This window comes from Rana temporaria, chromosome 8, assembly GCF_905171775.1.
Source record: "Rana temporaria chromosome 8, aRanTem1.1, whole genome shotgun sequence".
In the NCBI taxonomy this organism is placed as follows: Eukaryota; Metazoa; Chordata; class Amphibia; order Anura; family Ranidae; genus Rana; species Rana temporaria.
In genome coordinates this window covers 15,412-23,563 of record NC_053496.1, presented here as the reverse complement: position 1 = coordinate 23,563, position 8,152 = coordinate 15,412, and the positions used below count along the sequence as shown (strand labels likewise).

The window sequence follows — 8,152 nt, the reverse complement described above, 5'->3', positions numbered from 1 at the left end:
TCTAATGTCCCCAGTGCAGTCCTATGGCTGAGTCCATGAGCTGACACTCTAATGTCCCCACTATAGTCTATGACTGAGCCCAGGAGCTGACACTCTAATGTCCCCAGTACAGTGTATGGCAGAGTCCCCAATCACATTAGAGCACCCCCAATACCAGAGCACCCCACTCACACAGTCCCCCCAATCAAGGAGCCCCCCCTCCCAACACAGAGCCCCCCAATCAGGCAGGAGGTTTGGGGGGGTCAGGAGGAGACGGATATCTTTTCCTCCGGAATGTTGGGGTTTCCTCTGCATGTCGCCCACCTTGGGGAGGGTCATGCATTGCCATGGTGCAGACAAGCTGCCCCCGTCACCATGGCAACGAAAGATGCCGCACTACCAGGACCTAGAGAGTGTTATTGGGCGTGTCTTCCTGAATGTTGGAAGGGCGGTCCTGAGTGCGCCCCACCCCCTCCCCCTGGGCGGGGTCATGCATTGTCATGGCGACCAGCTTGCATACACAATGACAATGCATGACCCCGCCCAGGGGGTGGGGGGGGCCACTCAGCACTGCCCCCCCAACATTCAGGAATAAAAGGAAGTCCGCTGGTCATGGTGCCGGCCTGGTAAGACCGTGACAACCCATGGCACTGATCCAGGGGGAGTGTCCTGTGCACCCCCCGGGTGATAAACACTGATCTACAGAGGGGGGGGGGCACACAGAGGGGCCAGGGAGGGCTGACACCTCATACAGGGGGGGGGGTCATTCTATGATATAAGAGGGGCCACAGAGGGTGTGATATACACAGAGGGGCCAGGCAGGGCTGACACCTCATACAGGGGGGGGGGGGGTCACTCTATCCTATATAGATATACAGGGGGGGGGGGACACAGAGGGGCCAGGCAGGGCTGACACCTCATACAGGGGGGGGGGCACACAGAGGGGCCAGGCAGGGCTGACACCTCATACAGGGGGGGGGTCATTCTCTCCTATAAGGGGGGGTCACAGAGGTGTGAGAGGGGGAGGGGAGCGCTCTGTCCCTCACATGGTCTGTTATACGGCACCATTCACCTCTCACCCCGCTCCTCCACCGACCCCGGAAGGTAAACAGACTCCTCACCCGGAAGTAAAGAGGAAGACCGGAAGTGGGTGGAGCCCGAGAGATACCCGGTAGTTGGGTCTCTTTCTTTGGTTGGCGGGCAGAAGAAGAGACACCCGGGTGGCTCCGCCTATTAGGGGGCGGGGCGTCACGTGATCTCGTTTTCAGCAGAGGCCCCGCCCAGAAATGATGGCAGTGGGCAGAGTGATCATGTGACCTGAAGGAGAGGCGAGTGTGATCATCACTGAGGACCGCCCACAGGGAGGGGCTGAGCCCAGGAGCTGACACTCTAATGTCCCCACTATAGTCTATGGCTGAGCCCAGGAGCTGACACTCTAATGTCCCCACTATAGTCTATGGCTGAGCCCAGGAGCTGACACTCTAATGTCCCACTATAGTCTATAGCTGAGCCCAGGAGCTGACACTCTAATGTCCCCACTATAGTCTATGGCTGAGCCCAGGAGCTGACACTCTAATGTCTCACTATAGTCTATGGCTGAGCCCAGGAGCTGACACTCTAATGCCCCACTATAGTCTATGGCTGAGCCCAGGAGCTGACACTCTAATGTCCCCACTATAGTCTATGGCTGAGCCCAGGAGCTGACACTCTAATGTCCCCAGTGCAGTCTATGGCTGAGCCCAGGAGCTGCCACTCTAATGTCCCACTATAGTCTATGGCTGAGCCCAGGAGCTGACACTCTAATGTCCCACTATAGTCTATGGCTGAGCCCAGGAGCTGACACTCTAATGTCCCCACTATAGTCTATGGCTGAGCCCAGGAGCTGACACTCTAATGTCCCACTATAGTCTATGGCTGAGCCCAGGAGCTGACACTCTAATGTCCCCAGTGCAGTCTATGGCTGAGCCCAGGAGCTGACACTCTAATGTCCCACTATAGTCTATGGCTGAGCCCAGGAGCTGACACTCTAATGTCCCACTATAGTCTATGAGTGAGCCCAGGAGCTGACACTCTAATGTCCCCACTATAGTCTATGGCTGAGCCCAGGAGCTGACACTCTAATGTCCCCACTATAGTCTATGGCTGAGCCCAGGAGCTGACACTCTAATGTCCCACTATAGTCTATGGCTGAGCCCAGGAGCTGACACTCTAATGTCCCCAGTGCAGTCTATGGCTGAGCCCAGGAGCTGACACTCTAATGTCCCCACTACAGTCTATGGCTGAGCCCAGGAGCTGACACTCTAATGTCCCCACTATAGTCTATGGCTGATCCCAGGAGCTGACACTCTAATGTCCCCAGTATAGTCTGTGGCTGATCCCAGGAGCTGACACTCTAATGTCCCACTATAGTCTATGACTGAGCCCAGGAGCTGACACTCTAATGTCCCCACTATAGTCTGTGGCTGATCCCAGGAGCTGACACTCTAATGTCCCCACTATAGTCTATGGCTGAGCCCAGGAGCTGACACTCTAATGTCCCCACTATAGTCTATGACTGTGCCCAGGAGCTGACACTCTAATGTCCCACTATAGTCTATGGCTGAGCCCAGGAGCTGACACTCTAATGTCCCCACTATAGTCTATGGCTGAGCCCAGGAGCTGACACTCTAATGTCCCACTATAGTCTATGGCTGAGCCCAGGAGCTGACACTCTAATGTCCCCACTATAGTCTATGGCTGAGCCCAGGAGCTGACACTCTAATGTCCCCAGTGCAGTCTATGACTGAGCCCAGGAGCTGACACTCTAATGTCCCACTATAGTCTATGACTGAGCCCAGGAGCTGACACTCTAATGTCCCACTATAGTCTATGACTGAGCCCAGGAGCTGACACTCTAATGTCCCACTATAGTCTATGGCTGAGCCCAGGAGCTGACACTCTAATGTCCCCAGTGCAGTCTATGACTAAGCCCAGGAGCTGACACTCTAATGTCCCCACTATAGTCTATGGCTGAGCCCAGGAGCTGACACTCTAATGTCCCCACTATAGTCTATGGCTGAGCCCAGGAGCTGACACTCTAATGTCCCCAGTGCAGTCTATGGCTGAGCCCAGGAGCTGACACTCTAATGTCCCCAGTGCAGTCTATAGCTGAGCCCAGGAGCTGACACTCTAATGTCCCCACTATAGTCTATGTCTGAGCCCAGGAGCTGACACTCTAATGTCTCACTATAGTCTATGGCTGAGCCCCGGAGCTGACACTCTAATGTCCCACTATAGTGTATGGCTGAGCCCAGGAGCTGACACTCTAATGTCCCACTATAGTCTATAGCTGAGCCCAGGAGCTGACACTCTAATGTCCCCTTTACAGTCTATGGCTGAGCCCAGGAGCTGACACTCTAATGTCCCCTTTACAGTCCTATGACTGAGCTCAGGAGCTGACACTCTAATGTCCCCACTATAGTCTATGGCTGAACCCAGGAGCTGACACTCTAATGTCCCCACTATAGTCTATGGCTGAGCCCAGGAGCTGACACTCTAATGTCCCACTATAGTCTATGGCTGAGCCCAGGAGCTGACACTCTAATGTCCCACTATAGTCTATGGCTGAGCCCAGGAGCTGACACTCTAATGTCCCCACTATAGTCTATGGCTGAGCCCAGGAGCTGACACTCTAATGTCCCACTATAGTCTATGGCTGAGCTCAGGAGCTGACACTCTAATGTCCCCAGTGCAGTCTATGGCTGAGCCCAGGAGCTGACACTCTAATGTCCCACTATAGTCTATGGCCGAGCCCAGGAGCTGACACTCTAATGTCCCACTATAGTCTATGACTGATCCCAGGAGCTGACACTCTAATGTCCCTACTATAGTCTATGGCTGAGCCCAGGAGCTGACACTCTAATGTCCCCAGTGCAGTCTATGGCTGAGCCCAGGAGCTGACACTCTAATGTCCCCAGTGCAGTCTATGGCTGAGCCCAGGAGCTGACACTCTAATGTCCCCACTATAGTCTATGGCTGAGCCCAGGAGCTGACACTCTAATGTCCCCTTTACAGTCTATGGCTGAGCCCAGGTGCTGACACTCTAATGTCCCCTTTACAGTCTATGGCTGAGCCCAGGAGCTGACACTCTAATGTCCCCAGTGCAGTCTATAGCTAAGCCCAGGAGCTGACACTCTAATGTCCCACTATAGTCTATGGCTGAGCCCAGGAGCTGACACTCTAATGTCCCCACTATAGTCTATGGCTGAGCCCAAGAGCTGACACTCTAATGTCCCACTATAGTCTATGGCTGAGCCCAGGAGCTGACACTCTAATGTCCCACTATAGTCTATGGCTGAGCCCAGGAGCTGACACTCTAATGTCCCCACTATAGTCTATGGCTGAGCCCAGGAGCTGACACTCTAATGTCCCCAGTGCAGTCTATGACTGAGCCCAGGAGCTGACACTCTAATGTCCCCAGTGCAGTCTATGTCTGAGCCCAGGAGCTGACACTCTAATGTCCCCACTATAGTCTATGGCTGAGCCCAGGAGCTGACACTCTAATGTCCCACTATAGTCTATGACTGAACCCAGGAGCTGACACTCTAATGTTCCCAGTGCAGGCTATGGCTGAGCCCAGGAGCTGACACTCTAATGTCCCCAGTGCAGTCTATAGCTGAGCCCAGGAGCTGACACTCTAATGTCCCCAGTGCAGTCTATGGCTGAGCCCAGGAGCTGACACTCTAATGTCCCCACTATAGTCTATGGCTGAGCCCAGGAGCTGACACTCTAATGTACCCAGTGCAGTCCTATGGCTGAGCCCAGGAGCTGACACTCTAATGTCCCCAGTGCAGTCTATGGCTGAGCCCAGGAGCTGACACTCTAATGTCCCACTATAGTCTATGGCTGAGCCCAAGAGCTGACACTCTAATGTTCCCACTATAGTCTATGGCTGAGCCCAGGACCTGACACTCTAATGTCCCCAGTACAGTCTATGACTGAGCCCAGGAGCTGACACTCTAATGTCCCACTATAGTCTATGGCTGAGCCCAGGAGCTGACACTCTAATGTCCCCAGTGCAGTCTATGGCTGAGCCCAGGAGCTGACACTCTAATGTCCCCACTATAGTCTATGGCTGAGCCCAGGAGCTGACACTCTAATGTCCCACTATAGTCTATGGCTGAGCCCAGGAGCTGACACTCTAATGTCCCACTATAGTCTATGGCTGAGCCCAGGAGCTGACACTCTAATGTCCCCAGTGCAGTCTATGGCCGAGCCCAGGAGCTGACACTCTAATGTCCCCAGTGCAGTCTATGGCTGAGCCCAGGAGCTGACACTCTAATGTCCCCAGTGCAGTCTATGGCCGAGCCCAGGAGCTGACACTCTAATGTCCCCAGTGCAGTCTATGGCTGAGCCCAGGAGCTGACACTCTAATGTCCCCAGTGCAGTCTATGGCCGAGCCCAGGAGCTGACACTCTAATGTTCCCAGTGCAGTCCTATGGCTGAGCCCAGGAGCTGACACTCTAATGTCCCCAGTGCAGTCTATGGCTGAGCCCAGGAGCTGACACTCTAATGTCCCACTATAGTCTATGGCTGAGCCCAGGAGCTGACACTCTAATGTCCCCACTATAGTCTATGGCTGAGCCCAGGAGCTGACACTCTAATGTCCCCACTATAGTCTATGGCTGAGCCCAGGAGCTGACACTCTAATGTCCCCACTATAGTCTATGGCTGAGCCCAGGAGCTGACGCTCTAATGTTCCACTATAGTCTATGTCTGAGCCCAGGAGCTGACACTCTAATGTCCCCACTATAGTCTATGGCTGAGCCCAGGAGCTGACACTCTAATGTCCCCAGTGCAGTCTATGGCTGAGCCCAGGAGCTGACACTCTAATGTCCCCACTATAGTCTATGGCTGAGCCCAGGAGCTGACACTCTAATGTCCCCAGTGCAGTCCTATGGCTGAGCCCAGGAGCTGACACTCTAATGTCCCCACTATAGTCTATGGCTGAGCCCAGGAGCTGACACTCTAATGTCCCACTGTAGTCTATGGCTGAGCCCAGGAGCTGACACTCTAATGTCCCACTGTAGTCTATGACTGAGCCCAGGAGCTGACACTCTAATGTCCCCACTATAGTCTATGTCTGAGCCCAGGAGCTGACACTCTAATGTCCCCACTATAGTCTATGACTGAGCCCAGGAGCTGACACTCTAATGTCCCCACTATAGTCTATGACTGAGCTCAGGAGCTGACACTCTAATGTCCCCACTATAGTCTATGGCTGAGCCCAGGAGCTGACACTCTAATGTCCCACTATAGTCTATGGCTGAGCCCAGGAGCTGACACTCTAATGTCCCCACTATAGTCTATAGCTGAGCCCAGGAGCTGACACTCTAATGTCCCCACTATAGTCTATGGCTGAACCCAGGAGCTGACACTCTAATGTCCCCACTATAGTCTATGGCTGAGCCCAGGAGCTGACACTCTAATGTCCCACTATAGTCTATGGCTGAGCCCAGGAGCTGACACTCTAATGTCCCACTATAGTCTATGGCTGAGACCAGGAGCTGACACTCTAATGTCCCCAGTGCAGTCTATGGCTGAGCCCAGGAGCTGACACTCTAATGTCCCACTATAGTCTATGGCTGAGCCCAGGAGCTCACACTCTAATGTCCCCACTATAGTCTATGGCTGAGCCCAGGAGCTGACACTCTAATGTCCCACTATAGTCTATGGCTGAGCCCAGGAGCTGACACTCTAATGTCCCACTATAGTCTATGACTGAGCCCAGGAGCTGACACTCTAATGTCCCCACTATAGTCTATGGCTGAGCCCAGGAGCTGACACTCTAATGCCCCACTATAGTCTATGGCTGAGCCCAGGAGCTGACACTCTAATGTCCCACTATAGTCTATGGCTGAGCCCAGGAGCTGACACTCTAATGTCCCCACTATAGTCTATGGCTGAGCCCAGGAGCTGACACTCTAATGTCCCCACTATAGTCTATGGCTGAGCCCAGGAGCTGACACTCTAATGTCCCCAGTGCAGTCTATGGCTGAGCCCAGGAGCTGACACTCTAATGTCCCCACTATAGTCTATGACCTTGTATAGCGCTTTTCTCTCTGAGGACTCCAAGTATTGGAGATGGCATTGGCCGGGAATCGAACCCGGGTCATCTGCTTAGAAAGCAGCTGTGCTAACCACTGCACCACCAACGCAAAGGTAGCATGTATTGTGAGAGGAAACCGGAGAACCCGGAGGAAACCCACGCAAGCACAGGGAGAACATGCAAACTCCATGCAGATAGTGTCATGGTCAGGATGTGAACCAAGGACCCCAGTGCTGCAAGGCTCACCACTAAGCCTCTGTGCTGCCCATATGCGGCCTCTGTTCTGGAAGGCCCGCCCCCGCTGAGCGGGGTACATCAGTTATATCCACTCAAAACTCCTCCAGAAGAAATCCAAACTTCTCCTAATCTACAATCTATAACACTCCTATAATAAAACACCCCAAATAACAATAAAGAGGGGTACAGTGGTCCCCAAATTACCAACACAATGGGGGTAAATATTCTACTCACACTTAGGCCTCATTCACAGGGGGGTAATAATCCGTACCCCATGGGAGGGCCGCGTGTACCGCAATGGGGATGCACAGGTGTTCCCAGCATCCCATGTAGGCAGTCCCATTGCTGTCATCTGGGGTGCAGCGGCTGTTCCCAATGTGACATCTGTGTGGGTGCCGGTGCACGGCCCCGAACGCACCCAGGGTGCGTCCGCGCAACTGCGCCCACATGGATGTCCTCTTTGGGGTAATTGCAGCCCCCATACAGGGTACAGATTCATACACCCCGTGTGAGTGAGGCCTGGGACTTCTCCATGAAGGACCTCACTGGTGGGAAGAGTTCTCATTTCTCCAGCAAAGAAAGCTGGAAAGACTCCTCCCATACCGGCCTCCAACCTCCCCATAGCCGGTCCAAACCACACCTCATAAACATACCGGCCTCCAACCTCCCCATAGCCGGTCCAACACACACCTTAAAAACATACCGGCCTCCAACCTCCTCCCCATAGCCGGTCCAAACCACACCTTAAAAACATACCGGCCTCCAACCTCCTCTCCTCGCCGGTCCAAACCACACCTTAAAAACATACCGGCCTCCAACCTCCTCTCCTCGCCGGTCCAAACCACACCT

General features: G+C 53.8%; 1 non-coding gene across 1 annotated transcript; it reads right to left on the bottom strand.

Moving 5' to 3' along the window:
• Positions 1-7,103: 7,103 nt before the first annotated feature.
• TRNAR-UCU lies at positions 7,104-7,175 on the bottom strand. The gene has a single exon. It is a non-coding gene; the product is annotated as a tRNA-Arg (tRNA).
• Between the last annotated feature and the right edge of the window lie 977 nt (positions 7,176-8,152).